Raw genomic sequence first — 17,205 nt, forward strand, 5'->3', positions numbered from 1 at the left:
CATAAATCTCATTATTAATCCTTTCATTGGAAATTTTGGTACCTTAATAAAATTATTCATACTTTATATTGCCTTCCTTTTTAATTACTGCAAGTTTGATTATCTAAAATAACCATTGCTCTTTCTAAAATGAAGTCAATGATCTAACATATAAGAGGCTGTTAGGGAGTATAAATTCATAATATTTATCTTTATGTTAATATTGAGATGATAAATTTAAAAAGACCATTAAAATTGGATGACTGAGCTACTTACTTGAAGTCATCAGATTGTTTTAGCATAAATGTATAAGAGCTAGATTTGGCATGTATTTAATTGATACTAGAGGGAAGTGGGTGTGCATATGAGTGTATGTTTTTCCTTGACATATGGCCTGACCCCTGGGTTATCTCAGAGTGGAATTTATAGTTGCTGAGTCGTGCTGTTTCACTGTCATTTTTGATAATCATATTATGATTTCAACCTATGCTGTAGGGAGAATTTCTTTCTTAATTGTGCAAGGATCTTCCCTTAGTCCTTAATTTATCTTTTAATTTACAGCACAGATTGTCATTGTCTAATTACCCCCACAAGTTATATCATGTGAGTTATTCATCCCACTAACACTTCAGGGTTTCTTGCATCAGAGAACACATTTTATTTGAGTTTATCCTTTTATGGTAACTGATCCATAGTAGAGGTTATACTTAAATAATTTTGACGGGTCTCTTTAATTAAATTCAAAACATCATTCACCTTCCTTCCAAATATAAATTGTATATTTGAATGGTGGTGGACCTTGGAAGAAATAAGCATCTATGTTTGTCTACTGCATGATTTTTTAATCTCCACAATTAATCTAAGGTATGGTTGGGTTAGGTTAATATTATTCCTACTTTAAAAATGAAGAAATTAAGATTTAAGAGAGTAGGTAACCATCCCAAAGTTATCTGAACTAGTAAAATGTGGAAATTGGATTTGAAGCCAGGTCTTTCTGACTCCAAAGACTGCTGTCAATCACTAATGTGCCAATTGCCTAAAAACACAGTAAGTAGTAAGTTGGTTCTGTAGATGCAGTGGTGAGTAAAAATAAACACAGTTCCTCCTCTCCTGAACTTTACAGTCTCATTGGAGAAGATTGATAGTTTCCAAATATATTAATATAGAAAGTATACCACAACTGTGATAAATGCTCTGAAGGAAGAGGACACACCTTTATTGGCCTGAGTAATATTAACTGAAGAAGCTTGAACTCAGATGGGAACAGTAGGAGTTAACTCCTGAGCAATGATGGAGGAGCATTTCAGAAGGAAGGGCAAGTGCAAAGAACCTGTGGAAGGAGATGGCATGATGCTTTCCACATGAAAATGTAGGGCAGGACAGCTGAGGTGAAGAAAACTGAGGGGGTATAGTTTTGGGACTCTGGGGAAAGATGCAAAACAAGGCTGACTTTTCAAAAGTGTTTTTTTTTTCTTTATACCAAGAACAGTGGGAAGCCATGAAGGATTTAAATCAGGTGTGGTCTGATTAGATTTGTGATTAATAGGGGTGAGCATTTATCAGAATATCATGCAGTTGAGCTCCTTAGAGACCTCCATAGATATGGGGGACATTTTCATTTTCCACTTGTGTTGAGTACACTTGGAAAGAGCCCTCTAGTTGGGTTTCTGTTCCCTCTTTGTGTGTAACTTGCTAACATTTTAGGTTCTCTGAGATTTTCCAGCTGCGTAATATGTGTGAATGTCGTCTCTAGAACTATAACATGCTGTATGCTGTATGTCAGGCATTTTTATAAGCCGTAGCTTGATACTCAGTATCAATCCAGTGTAATTAGTCTATTACCACCCAATTTGATGGACAGTAGATAGCTTTCTTCTTTCTGATATCTCAAATTCCCTCCTAGAAAAGAGCACAGATTCACTTCTTAGTGGCAGAACTGACCAGGCATGTGAAGATCATAAAGTGCTAAAAAGTGAGTGCTAAAAAGGCATCCTTGATGGTAGGAGTGAAGTCCAGGTGTAGCAGGTTGAAGGGAGGAGGAAATACCAGATGAAGATAGGTGAACATCAGAAACATACCAAAGGGAATGAGGGAGCCATAAATCCCCTAAAATTTTTTGTTGTCAGTTTTGTCCTGGGGTGTTGAAAAATGCATGAACACACAATTTATTTATTAACTTAATTAATTTGATTTGTTTATATCTAGACAGACTCTATAATGGCACGTAGAGGGCACAAACATAGTACATCACCTCTGGTTGTAGTTTGTGCTCTCTAGAGCTCTCATAAAGTCAGGCATTAAGATGATAGTTCTTAGCAGGGATAGTGGAAAGCCACTGTCACCCCAGTGGATAGGGAAAGCATGGGATCAGAGGAGTTTGGGAAGGCAATAACTGCAACATGAGGACAGTGATGATGCTATATCCATGGTGCCCAGCAGAATGTGTAGAAACTAGCAGCACTAAATATAAATTTATTGAAAAAATGAATGAATGAAGTAGAGATGTTTTAGGGTTGGGGTCATATAGAAAAATAAACAGGAACATGGGAGCCTTGGAATTGCAGTACAAGTGGGGTTTTCATTTTGAGGAATGTAGCAAGAATCCAGTTATTAGGCCCAGGGAACAAAGTCAGTAGGAGACTGAGAGCAAGGCTAAATTAATATAGGATTGCTTATCTGGGGTCCTTAAATTTTTCAGGATTAGAAATCTTGCTGCAGAACTGATCTTGTAGTTGGGAGTGAAGAGGTCTTAGATTTAAGAATTAGAAGGCTGAAGTGAATCATCGTAATAGCAGACCTCTTCCTGAACTGATTTTCTGGTTCAGTCAGCAAGAGTGTTATTTGTTTCTGTTTCCTGATTGTTTTCTTTTGCTTTTTGCTTGTATCGGACTTTTATGTTGCCTTAAGCTACTCACTGGGCTGCTGCAGCAAAGAAGTGTGAATCTGAACAAGTTTCCCTCTTTTTTGTTTTCCCTTCTTCAGGTTAATACTGTTTAACGCAAAATGTTTTTATTAGGAACCTATTTTTTTTTCTTCTCATGTGTTTTATCAGATAGGAACATGGTGGTTTCTGATGGGTATTCTGACACCTGAATTCCGGATAGCCCCAAATGAAAGGATATTAGTATCATGGTATTTTTGTAGAGGCTGCAATTTGATCTGTATATCATATGGCTGTTAGCCTTAGATAGTGAAAAATCTAAGTTTCTGGTACAAATAATCTTTTTTGTGTTTAATCATTTAGTAACATTTTCCTGATGTTCCTTATAGAACTACATGTCATCTGTTTTTAGTCCATGTAGTGTGTGTATATCTCCAGGGGAGATTATAACCTCTACTGAACAAAGAGAACATGTGGCCCAAGCCAAGGCTTTCAGAGCCAGTGAATTTATCCATGGACCTTTGCTAAAATTAAGGCAAACAGAGTTTACTGATAGAGTTAGCCTAGAACTGTTGGAAGCCATCTTTTCACTGTATATAGGGATCCTCCTGGGGACAGAGCCAACATAGGTGAGGGCTGAGAGATAGAAAAATGGAAAATGAGTCCTGATGAAATTTTCAAGCCCCTAGATCCAGCCATGCCTGTGATGTGTTACTTTGTTTAAATTTAATGAGCCTATGCATTCCCCTTTTGCTGACCTTAAGTTTTACTTTGCTCTCTGGAACCTGTTACAGAAACAGATCCAGTTTTCTTTGTTTATGGAAGATAGACATACAAAATTAGTTAATGGTAAATATTAAATAGTGATAGAGGATGAAATAAAAATCAAATTTTATCAAATGCCAAGTATTTCGTGAACGATTAAGATAGACTCTATAAGTATAGTTAGTCTAAGGTTACATAGTTGATACAGGAATAGTTGGTACAAAGGACCTTATTGGCTTAATGAGCTATAGGTTTTTGTAATAGCTATTGCTATTTTTTACAATAGCGTATTTTACTTTTCAGTAAAAAAAGAGGCTTTCCAACATTTATATGCAATTGAGATGCTTATCTCTGGGGGTGACTGGGTGGCTCAGCTAGTTAAGCTTCCGACTTTGGCTCAGGTCATGATCTCGTGGTTCATGAGTTTGAGCCCTGAGTTGGGCTCTGTGCTGACTGCTCAGTGCCTGGAGCCTACTTCAGATTCTGTGTCTCCCTCTCTCTCTTCCCCTCCCCCTCTTGTGCCCTGTCTCTCTTTCTCAAAAATAAATAATAAAAAAAAGATGTTTATCTCTTGATCTGAATTCTTTATTATTATTATTATTTTAAATTTATATCCAAGTTAGTTAGCATGTAGTGCAATAATGATTTCAGGGTGGACAGTGATTCATCCACAGCATATAAACCCCTGTGCTCATACCAACAGGTGTCTTCCTTAATTCCCCTTGCCCATTTAGCCCATCCCCTCACCCACAACCCCTCCAGCAACCCTTTGTTCTCTGTATTTAAGAGTCTCTTATGTTTTGTCCCCCTCCCTGTTTTTACATTATTTTTGCCTCCCTTCCCTTATGTTCATTTGTGTTGTATCTTAAATTCCACTTGTGAGTGAAGTCATTTGATATTTTTCTTTCTCTGACTTATTTTGCATAGGAAAATACACTCTAGTTCCATCCACGTTGTTACAGATGGCAAGATTTCATTCTTTTTGATCGCCAAGTAATATTCTATTGTACATATATATACCACATCTTCTTTATCCATTCATCAGTTGATGGACATTTGGGTTTTTTCCATAATTTGGCTATTGTTGATAGCACAGCGATAAACATTGGAATGCATGTGCCCCTTCGAAAAAGCACACCTTTTCTCAATCTGAATTTTTGCCCTTTTCTGAAGTACCTGATTAAGAAATTTGAGCAGGTATTTGCCTGAGAAATATCATTTACCAGAAAGCCATATATCATGACCTAGACTAAAATGCTGATCGTTATAGTTAATTCTTTGATAAAGAAGAAATATAGATATGGATAGGGAGAGAGAGAGAGAGAGAGAGAGAGAGAGAGAGAGAGAGAGAGAGCATGAGTGGGGAAGGGCAGAGAGACAGAGAGAGGGAGACACAGAATCCGAAGTAGGTTCCAGGCTCTGTGCTGATAGCTCAGAGCCTGACCAGGGCTTGAACTCATGAACAATGAGATCATGACCTGGGTTGAAGTCAACTGACTGAGCCATCCAGGCACCCAATGGATACAATATATTTTAAAAGTAGCTTACTAAGGGCATGAAGGGAGCTAAACATTCTGAGGACAATCTGGTTGGAGCTAAAAGCCCAGGGATTGTGTGGAAGGTTTGTCAATGAACAATAGTAATACAAAGAGAAGGCTCGAAGGATTAATTTGGCTCTCTTCATTCAGTTTCCAGTAGAAAAATCAAGTAAACAAAAAATATAGAACCATTGGAATCATCTGCCTCTTCTCAGTTGAGCTATAATATGTGGTTACATTGAAAACTTAGCAGGTGAAATGCAATTGTTAAATCCTGATTTATTTAACAGATAAATGACAGTGGGTATTTTTATTTATAAATAGTATGAGTTTGCTGGTCATTCAGGAGTTTTAATTTTTTTAAGGTGTCTAAATATAGCTTGGCAAATTATAAGTCATCTTAAAAATGTCTGTAGATATGAATTTTAATAGGATGCACCTGAGAATTTTTTACATTTACTGAAATCAGCCTATTGATTTCCTTGTTTAAAAACTGAAGTCAGAGGATAACCACTCTTAAGGATATGGTGGGGAATGTGATTTCAAGCATCTACATATTTAAGGAAAAATGTGAAATTCTGTAGATATATTTTAGAAATCAGAAAGTTATTTCAGTAATGTATACAAAACAGTCTTGTAAAGAATATATAATCTGAATGATACAGTAAGGCTAATTTGATCACAGTGTTCTCTAAGCTTAATTGACTATTATTAAGATATCCTTTTTTTCTTTTCCTTTGTAATCACTTTATTTTGTAGAAAAAAAAAGAATTCATTTACTTTCAGGACAAGTATAATCTCAGTTGTTCTTCTTGAAGCTAGAATTTTTTTATTTCATATTGTCTCTAGTCCCCTACATGAGGAAACCCATTCTCTCCTTTTTGAAAGTTGGCCTGATAGTACTCTGTCCACTGATATTGTCTAACAATTGCATGAATTGATTAGATGGCTTAGGTGTTCCAGTAATTTTTTGTTTAGGAGTAAAGTTAAAGAGTAACAATTTTCCAGTTCCTCCCACAGCTAGTCTGGGGTATAGATACCATCCTTTCAGAGACTAATTTCTCAAATAAGTGCTTTAAACCATTTTTTCTCCTGCCTTACCACTCACTCACTGCCTAACACCCTGTAATTTGGCTTCCCCATTCAACTTTGTAGAAGGTGTACCGATCTCCTAATTACTAATCCAAATGGTATTTTCTCAGCTCTCTTGCTTATCAAGCTCTCTGCTGAATTAATCACTTGATCAAATATTTCTACTTGAAATACTCTTGTTTTAGTGACATATTAATGACATTACACTAATTTGGGGCTTCACTATTACTTTCCAAAAGAATATTTTATTATTCTACTAGAATGTTTTATAAAAGTGATATACACCCATTTCATGTAAAGTTGCAAAGAAGAAAGCTGAAAATTGCTAAGTCCTCACTCAGAAATAGCATTTGTTATTAAATAAACATTCTCTACATTATAGATGGATGCATAGCCATATGAAGTGAATGGAAAGTACTTAAATAGAAATAGTTTTATTAAAATAGGATCAAAGTATATACTATTTCTGACAGACTCTGACATAGTCCCTAGCAACCCTGCCTTCTGGTATTCATACAACCCACCAGTAAAGACATCTGAGCCAGGAGTTTTATTTTTAGGAAGGTTTTTAACTACAGATTTGACTTACTCAGTAGACTTCTTTGCCATTCATGTCTTTTTTTTTGAATGAGCTTTGGTAGTTTGTGTCTTTTAAGGAATTTTTCCATTTCATCGAAATTGCTTAATTTATTGGCATAAATTGTTAATATTCTCTTATTTTTTTTTTTTTTTTTAAATTTTTTTTCAACGTTTTTAATTTATTTTTGGGACAGAGAGAGACAGAGCATGAACGGGGGAGGGGCAGAGAGAGAGGGAGACACAGAATTGGAAACAGGCTCCAGGCTCCGAGCCATCAGCCCAGAGCCTGACGCGGGGCTCGAACTCACGGACCGCGAGATCGTGACCTGGCTGAAGTCGGACGCTTAACCGACTGCGCCACCCAGGCGCCCCAATATTCTCTTATTTTAATTTCTATAGACACTAGTGATATCACCCTTAATTGTGATATTGGTAAATTCTATTTTATCTCTCTCTCTCTCTCTCTCTCTCTCTCTTTTTTGCTGATCAGTCTTGCTACAAGTTTATCAATTTTATTGATGTCAAAAGAACTAGCTTTGAATTTCATTGATTTTTCTCTATTTTTGTTTTCTGTATCATTGATTTTCACTTTGATCTTTATTGTTATTTTCTCTTACTTAATATGGATTTAATTTATTATTCTTTTTCTGTGTGTGTGTGTGTGTGTGTGTGTGTGTTTTAGTTAAGGTGGAAGCTGAGGCCATTGTTTTGAAAACTTTCTTTTTACCTAATATAGACATTTGGTGCTATGTTTCTTTGTAGATACTACTTTATTATTTTATTTTATTTTTTTAAATTTAAATCCAAGCTTGTTAACATACAGTGTAATAATGATTTCAGGAATAGAATTTAGTGATTCATCACTTACAGATAACACCCAGTGCTTATCTCAACAAGTGCTCTCCTTAATGCCCTGTGCCCATTTAGCTCATCCCCCCACCCAACACCCTCCAGCAACCCTCAGTTTGTTCTCTGTATTTAAGAGTTGTCTCAGACTATAAATCCAGAGTTCTCTCTTGTCCAGCAAAAGAGTGGACACAGAATTAAATTTGAGAGAGGTTAATGTCCAGGAGGAGCCAAGAGCCCCGAACAGGGTTTTCATCTCTGTATTTATTGAGCTCTCAAGATCTTACACACATGGTGAATGTGAAGAAAATAAGATCTTATACTCCTGAATGTGGAGAAAACAATCAGATAGTAACCATTAACTTGTGTGAGTAAGAAGCAAAGGGTCTGGGGGACAAGTGGAGTCTGTGATCAAGGTACATTGGTGCCAGATGGAAAGTAATTTCCTGCAGATGATATAACAAGTTACTCATGATCCTATTATAATATCTTGCTAGCTATCCTTGGCACTTTCACCCCATGGTGGCGGCAGCTTTCTGACCTAAGCTTTTTTCTGACCCATTTATTTAAGTAGAACTTATTTCCTCACAAGGAAAGTATCTTATGATTTATCTCCCTCTCTGTTTTTATTTGTGCTTTCCTTCCTTTACTTTCATCTGTTTTGTGTCTTAAATGCCACATATGAGTGAAGTCATATGATATTTGTCTTTCTCTGACTTATTTAGCATAGCATAATGCACTCTAGTTCCATCCACGGTATTGCAAATGGCAAGATTTCATTCTTTTTCAGTCTTTTTGGACACTGAGTAATATTCCATTATATATATTTAGCACATCTTCTTTATCCATTCATCAGTCAATGAACATTTGGTCTCTTTCCATAATTTGGCCATTGTTGGTAGCACTGCTATAAACATTGGGGTGCATGTGCCCCTCCAAAATAGCACTCTTGTGTAAAAGCTACTTTAATTGAATCCCATAAATTTTAATATGTTGTATTGTCATTTTTATTCAGTTCATAATGTTTTCTAATTTCTCTTTTGATTTCTTCTTTGACCTTTGAGTTATTTAGGAGAGCACCACTTAGCTTCCAAACATTTAGAGATTTTTCTGCTATGTTTCTGTTATTGCTATCTATGTTTCTGTTGTTTCTTTCCAATTTAGTGCCATTGTTGTCAGAAAACGTACTTTACATGATTTATATTGTTTTAAATTTATTAAGATTGTTTTATTCCTTGAAATGTGCTCTAGCCAATAATTATTCTGAGTCTACTTGAATTGAATGTGTTTTTGTCTGTTGTCAGGTAGAATGTTCTGTAAATGTCAGTTAGATTAAGTTGGTTGATAGTATTATGTAAGTGTTGTATATCCTTACTGACCTTCTGCCAATTTGTTCTATTAGTTACTAAGGTAAGTATGTTGAAATCTCTGACTATAAATTTTATTTTATTGATTTATCCTTTAAGTTCTGCCATTTTTTGCTTAATGTATTTTAAAGCTCTGTTACTAGGTACATAAGCATCAAGGATTGTTATGTCCTCTTGATAAATTGACTTCTTTATCACTGTGAAATAACTCTGTTTATCTCTGGTGAAATTTTTTGCTATAAAATATGTTTTGTCTGATATTAATATAACTACTTCAGCATTATCTTGATTAGTGTTAGCATGGCATATCTTTTCCACTCTTTTTCTTTTAATCTATTTCTCTCTATATTTTAAGTGGATTTCTTATAGGCAGCATATAGTTGGTTGTTCCTTTTTACCCAATAAGAAACACTCATTTCAAAGGATTTTGAATTTGCAGTATTTATACCATTTACATTTAATATTAGTATTGATATGTTTGGGTTTAAAGCTTTCATCTTGCTATTTGTTTTCTATTTTTTCCATTTTTTGTCCTCTTTTTCCATAACATAGTTAGCTTATAAGTTTGCTTCCATTTCTTTTCTCCTGGCCTTTGTGCTATTTTCATATATTTTACTTCTTTTTTAAAAAGTTTTTATTTAAATTCCACTTAGTTAACATACAGTGTAATATTAGTTTCAGATATATGATATAGTGATTCAACACTTCCATATAACACCCAGTGTACTTCACGGCAAATGTGCTCCTTAATCCCCATCACCTGTTATATGTTATATGTGTCACAATATATTGTTAATATTTTCACTTTAAACAATTTTTTGAAAGACATTTAAAAAATGATTAAGTCTTGGGGCGCCTGGGTGGCGCAGTCGGTTAAGCCTCCGACTTCAGCCAGGTCACGATCTCGCGGTCCGTGAGTTCGAGCCCCGCGTCAGGCTCTGGGCTGATGGCTCGGAGCCTGGAGCCTGTTTCCGATTCTGTGTCTCCCTCTCTCTCTGCCCCTCCCCCGTTCATGCTCTGTCTCTCTCTGTCCCAAAAATAAATAAAAAACGTTGGAAAAAAAAATTTTAAAAAAAAATAAAAAAAAAAAATGATTAAGTCTTTTATATTTACCCACTAGTTATCATTTTCTGTTTGCTCCATTCCTTTGTTTAATTTTTTTTTTTTAACATTTATTTGATTTTGAGAGACAGAGCATGAGCAGGAGAAGGGCAGAGAGAGAGAAAGGGAGACACAGAATCTGAAGCAGGTTCCAGGCTCTGAGCTGTCAGCATAGAGCCTGACATGGGGCTTGAACTTACAAACTGCAAGATCATGACCTGAGCTGAAGTTGGATGCTCAGCCGACTGAGCCACCCAGGCACCCCTTCATTTCTTTGTTTAGATCCAGGTTTCTATATTATATCATTTTGCATTTGAAGGAAAGCCTTACTTTCACAATTATTATAGCGCATGCTTGCTGGTGATAAATTCTTTTCTATGTCTGAGAAGGTCTTTATTTACTTTTGTGTTTTTCAAATAGCTTAGGTTAGATTTAATTAAGATATTGTAACTCCATTTTAAGTATACAATTCAGTGATTTTTAGTGTATTTGCAGAGTTGTGCAACTATCCCCACAGTCTAATTTTAGAACATTTCCATGATCTCAAGAACAAATCTTATGCCCATGTGTACTAAATCCTCATTCCTTCCCCCAGCCATATGCAATCATTAATCTACTTTATGGCACTTTTACTGGGCATTTCATATAGCTAGGATAATATAAATAGCATTAATTTGTGTCTGGCTTCTTTCATTAAGCATAATATTTTTGACATTCTTCCATGTTGTAGCATGTATTGGGACTTTATTGCTGTGTTAAATCACCAAATAGAATTCTGTTGTATAGGTGTAAACACATTCATCAGTTGATGGGTATTTGATTTTTTTCCATTTTTTGGCTGTTTTGAATAATGCTGCTGTGAACATTTGTGTGTAACTCTATGTGAACGTATTTTCATTTCTCCTGGTAGATATCTAGGAGTTGAATTGCCAGTTTATATGGTTATTCTATATTTAATATTTTGAGAAACTGACAAATTATTTTTTAAAGTAGTTACACCATTTTACACTCCCATTAGCAGTGTATGAGGGTTCCTATTTCTCCACATCCTTGTCAACACTTGTTATTGTCTGTTTTAATTATAGCCATTCTAGTGGGTGTGAAGTGGTAAATCATTATGGTTTTGATTCTCATTTCCCTAATGACTAATGACGTTGAGCATCTTTTCATGTGCTTATTGATCATTAGTAAGTCATATTTTTTAAGGCTTTCTATTTTTAAGAGCAGTTTTAGGTTTACAATAAAATTTAGAGCAAGGGACAGATTACCTATATACCTGCTGCCCCTACACATGCATAGCCTCCCCCATTATGAACATCACTTACAAGAATGGTACATTTTTTTTTCTTTACCAAGGATGAACTTAAATTGGCACATTATGGTCACCCCAAATCCTTGGTTTTTCTTAAGGTTCATTCTTGGCATTGTATCTTACATGGGTTTGTAAAAATGTGTAATGACGTAGATCTATCATTATAATTTCATACAGAGTATTTTCACTGCCCTAAAAAAACTCCTCTCTCCTCTGCCTGTGTCTCTATCTTACCCCTGCTTCCTAGAAACCATTTGATTTTTTTTTGTCTTCACAGTTTTACCTTCTCCAGAATGCCAGATAGTTAGAATCATATAATAGTAATACACATTTAAGGTTCCCCTGTATGTTTTCATGGCTTGATAGCTCTTTTTAGCGCTGAATAATATTCCATTGTCTAGATGTACCACAGTTTATTTACCCATTCATCTACTGAAGGACATATTGATAGCTTCCAGGTTTTGGCAATTATGAATAAAGTTGCTATAAATATCCTTATAGGTTTTTGTATGGACATAAGTTTTCAGCGTCTTTGGTAAATACCAGGGAGAATGAGTACTGGATTGTATGGTAAGTTTAGTTTTGTAAGAAACCAAATTGTCTTCCACAGTAGCTGTACCATTTTGCATTCCCACCAGTGATATATGAGAGTTGCCGTTGCTCTGCATCCTTGTCAGCATTTGGTTTTGTCAGTGTTCTAGATTTTAGCCATTTTAATAAGTATATACCTTTGTTTTTGAAAGCTTTTTTTTCCCCCATAGGTTTAGAATTTTAGGTTGCCAATTCTTTTCTTTTAGTACTTTAAAAATGTGACCCCACTACCTTTTGGCTTTTCACTGGTTTAATTTGTATTTTTGTTTCCCTGTATGCAATGTGTCTTTTCCTTGGCTGCTTTTAGGTTTTTCTCTTTATCACTGGTTTTAAACAATTTCTTGTGGTTCATTTTTTTCTTGTGCTTGGGTTAATTGAGTTTCTTGCATATATGGTAATATAGTTTTCATCAAATTTGGAAATTTTGATGAAGTTTGGTGGTTGTATTTTCAAATATTTTTCTGTGTTCTCTCTCTCAAGGATTCAGTTAAACAATGAGCAGAACGTTGATAAATTGTAGGATCAGTTTAAATATTCCCACAACTCACGGACACTTTGTTCATTTATTTTCCAGCCTTTTTTCCTTATGTGTTTCAGTGTGGGTGATTTCTACTGATACACTTACAAGTTTACTAATTTTTCCTTTTGCAGCGTTTATCTCTGTTAATCCCATCTGGTGTATTTAAAATTTTTTGTAATGTTTATTTATTTTGAGGCACAGGGAGAGAGTGAACATTGGAGGAGCAGAGAGAGGAGGAGAGACAAAATCTCAAGTAGGCTCCATGTGGTCAGTGCAGAGCCTCATGTGGCGCTTGATCTCATGAACCACAGGATCATGAGCTGAGCTGATATCAAAAAAGTCATACGCTTAACAGATTGAGCCACCCAGGTGCCCCCAGTATATATTTTTAAAGATCTTAGACATTGAAGTTTTCACTTCTAGAAGTTATATTTGAGTCTTAAATATCTTCCAGGTTTTTGCATAACATGCTCAATCTTTCTTCTAGCTATTTGAACATATAGAATACAGCTGTAATAGCTAGTCTAATGTTCTTGTCTACAAATTTTATCATCTGTGTAATTTCCATGTTGGTTTTAATTTAGGTTTTTCCCCCTCCTTATTGTTCATATTGGCCTGGTTTTTTGCATGCTTGATAATTTTTGATTGGATGTCAAACATCGTGAATTATACCTGCTGGGTACATCTTGGCCAAAAGTGGAAGCCCTAGAAATTATCATACAGGTTTAAATACAAAATACCACAATCAGCTTTACTTACATTTAACAGAATCAAAACATTCTATAGTGGGAATGAAAGAACAGTAGAATGTTATTTAGCCAGGAGTCAACAAAATACAGCAGGCAGGTCAAATTCAGCCCAAGGCCTGTTTTTGTGCAGCTTGGGGGTTAAGGTTGGTCTTCACATTTTTAGAGTTATAGAAGAAATAAAGAAAGAAAAACATAAGAGAGATTGTGTGCATCCCACAAAGCCTAAATATTTACTTTGTGCCAATCTACAGAAGAACTTTGTAAAAACAATTCTGAAAAGATCTAAGGTTACTAAAATTATTATGAAGAATAAGTTAAGTTGTTTGGGCCATTAAAAAAATTTCAGGCTTAGGGGCGCCTGGGTGGCGCAGTCGGTTAAGCGTCCGACTTCAGCCAGGTCACGATCTCATGGTCTGTGAGTTCGAGCCCCGCGTCAGGCTCTGGGATGATGGCTCGGAGCCTGGAGCCTGTTTCCGATTCTGTGTCTCCCTCTCTCTCTGCCCCTCCCCCGTTCATGCTCTGTCTCTCTCTGTCCCAAAAATAAATAAAAAACGTTGAAAAAAAAAATTTTTTAAAAAATAAAAATAAAAAAATTTCAGGCTTCAATTTTTGAGATAATATAAATTTTCTCCCTCATGTGAATTATGAGGAAATATTCTAATATCCTTTTACTTCCTCTTACCACTTCTCCACCAGTCTTTCAGCTTTGTCAGTTATATTATTTCTCTTTGTCAAAGTTTAAAGCATTCAAAATGTATTTTCTAGCAAATTTCTGTAGTTGTCTAACCTGATTTATTTAAATTGATTCAATGCCCACCAACACTTATTTTATTCATTCTTGCTTTTCCATTTCCGAGCCCCTTATGTCATCAATTTCTTGACTGGTAGAACTTCAGTTTTCATAAAGCTATTGTAGAAATTATATTTCTTATGATTTTTTTTTGCTTAATAAAGTCAATTGCCTGAATCTAAAGAGAAAATCTGATTGAGTATAAAATAGTAAAGTAATTCTCTCTTTCTCTTAGAACATTTTAGTCATTGCTCCATTGTCGTGTGGAAGTTGTTGTGAAATATGGAGTTAGTCCAATTCCCATGATTAGGAAATATATGTGTATGTGGGTGTGTATATGCTCATACACACACACACACACACACACACACACACACACACATACACATACACAGTAAAACCTTGGATTGGGAGTTACTGGTTATGAGAGAGTGTTCCTCAAGATGAGCAAACATCTCTAATAAATTTTAACTTGATAAATAAGCCATGTCTTGCAATACAAGTAGTACATGATGCTGAACGTCACATGATCACAATGGAGCCAATGGTTCTTCTCTCTCTCTCTTGCTGTGGGATTGTGGGTGATCATTTCCCATGCTCGGATGCTCGGTCTCAGGCTGTAGTGTTTGGCAGAAATTGGTGATTTTTCAGAACATTGGAAGGTGCCCACAACTGGTACTACCAGATACTACCAGGTAGTACCAGGTACAACTGGTACTACCACAACTGGTATTTTTTGTCACTTCAAAGCACCTAGGGACAGTCCTTTGCTTTTCCATACAAGAGTAAGCTCAGGAATTCTTTGCTTCATTCTAGATCAGGCTGTCTGCAGATACAGACCCTTTCCTCTGCTGCCTTATTGCCAGTTACATTAAATACAGTATATGACAAGAGTTTATTAATACTGTGCTGTAGTCAACATCTGTACAAGCATATACAATGGCCCCCATGCAGAAAAAGATTCCATTGAGCCAAAAGATAGCAGTGATTCTGTTGGTGATAATGAAAGTCGTCTTACACAATAACCCTCCTCTCTATTGTCTCCCTCACACCAGTCACAAAAGTTTTCAAAGGTAAGTGCAGGTTAATTTGCTTATTTTTCTTTATATTTTGTATTTTCTTTATTATTTTCTATTATATTACACTATTATAATCATTTTTATATGAATATTTTTGGGCTGTGGAATGAATCATCTGAGTTTCCATTATTTCTTATGGGGAAATTCGCTTTGATATACGAGTGCTTTAGATTACGACATGTTTCTGGAACAAATTATGCTTGGAAACCAAGGTTTTACTGTATATATATTTAAATGATTACTGTATATAATGTTTTAAATGTTTTTGAGAGAAAGAGTGTGAGAGAGCATGAGCTGGCAGGGGAGATAGAGAAAGAGGGAGAGAGAGAATCCCAAGCAGGCTCTGCACTGCTTGATGGGCTCAATCCCATGAACTGTGAAATCAGGACCTGAGTTAGATGCTTAACCAACTGAGCCACCCAGAGGCCCCAATTAGAAAAAGAACATATATCATTTTTCCCACCTGGATCATGAGGAATTAGGAAATTATAATTTGTTATAGTTCTGAATGCTTTGTCTATTCTATTTGTTAGATTAAACGTATCTCTACACTAAGTCATTTTGTTAACTACTCTCTCATTTCTTTAATAGTGCATTTGCTTTGATTAATTAATTTGTTAACTTATCTATCAATTTATTTATTTATTTAACACATGCTGCACATATATAGGTTAACAACAGGTAACAACAACAAAAAGTCTCTGCCCCCTTGGACTTTACCTTCTGGTACAGGGACAGATACAATAAACAGATAAACATATCAGGTGGTGATATGAGAGTGCTGTGGGGAAAATAAAGTAGTCAGATGTTAGCAGTGCATGTTGAATGGGGGTTGGAATTCCTATTTTTTTTTCAGGGGAAGTTGTCTCCAACAAAGTGATCTCTGAATAGGTACCTGAAAAAGGTGAGTTGTGAGCTAAGCAGGTATCTGGGAACAGCATTCCAGGCAGAATGCTGAAGGCTCAGTCAGTCTGTCCTATAGGAAATATGGCAAGTCTGTTCTATTTGACAAGCAAAGAGGCCATTGTAGCTAGAGCTAAGTTTGCAGTGGTGAAATGGGAGAAGATGAAGTTAGAGTGGGTAGCAAGGGGCCAAATTGTGAAAATGACTTGGGATTTTACTCTAAGGCAGAGACATTGGAAGATACATTAGTTTCATGATGCTGTGTAACAAATTATTACAAATAATGGCTTAAAACAACACATACAGCTTCTATGGGCCAGGATTCTGGGCATGGCTTGAATGTGCTTTGTGCTTCAAGGTCTCACAAGGCTTTATTTACTGTATTGGCCAGGCTGCTTTCTCAACTGGAGGCTTGACTGGAGAAGAATCCACTTCCATGCTCATTCAGGTCGTTGTCAGAATCCATTTCCTGTGGTTCTAAAACCACACAGATCCTCAGATCCTAGAAGCCAATACAGTTCCCAGAGGCTGTTGCAGTTCTTTACCATGTGGGCTTCTTCACACGGCTGCTCACTTCACCAAGCCCACGAGGAGAGTCACGAGTATCTATTACAGACACAAAGATGCAAGTTCTCAAAGAATAAATCTCAACACAGCAATGATATGGAAATTCTTTTAATGTTACCAGTGTTCTTTAAAAGGATGACACATAAATATCATTGATAAATCAACTAGTTTTTGAGTTTTGTAGAAACTGCTGTCATTTTAGAAATAAAGAGATTGTAGTGACTGAAAGAGGTATTTGAAACAGGTTATATCAGATTGTTAGGGAGCTAATAGTGAAGTGGACAATTCCCACCTGCCACCCCCCCAAAAAAAAGCACACATGCATCCTTTTATCATGGACATTTTTTTTCCTTGTCTGCATTGAGTGTTTTGATATTGGATGTCAGTAGTTATACGTTCTTAAAGACTGAAAGAAATTTGCCATTTTAAAATATCCAGAAATTTGTTGCCAGTGGCTCTAAGACTAAGGGTAGAATTTTGTTTAGAGGCAGTCTTTTGTCCTGAAAGGAAAATATTAGCAAGTCCTATTGGTCACAGATACACAAT

General features: G+C 35.9%; 1 protein-coding gene across 11 annotated transcripts in view; it reads left to right on the top strand.

The window, feature by feature from the left end:
• The window catches only part of IQCM (IQ motif containing M), a 664,496-nt gene that overhangs the window by 12,426 nt on the left and 634,865 nt on the right, over positions 1-17,205 (top strand). The window contains exon 1 of one of the 11 annotated variants that reach the window (XM_058721194.1): positions 9,023-9,090. The exons of the other annotated variants lie outside the window; for them this stretch is intronic. The gene's annotated coding sequence lies outside the window, so the exon portion shown is untranslated. Of the gene's footprint in view, positions 1-9,022; positions 9,091-17,205 lie in introns of those variants that run through there. 11 annotated transcript variants of the gene reach the window in all.

This window comes from Neofelis nebulosa, chromosome 3 (genome assembly GCF_028018385.1).
Source record: "Neofelis nebulosa isolate mNeoNeb1 chromosome 3, mNeoNeb1.pri, whole genome shotgun sequence".
In the NCBI taxonomy this organism is placed as follows: domain Eukaryota; kingdom Metazoa; phylum Chordata; class Mammalia; order Carnivora; family Felidae; genus Neofelis; species Neofelis nebulosa.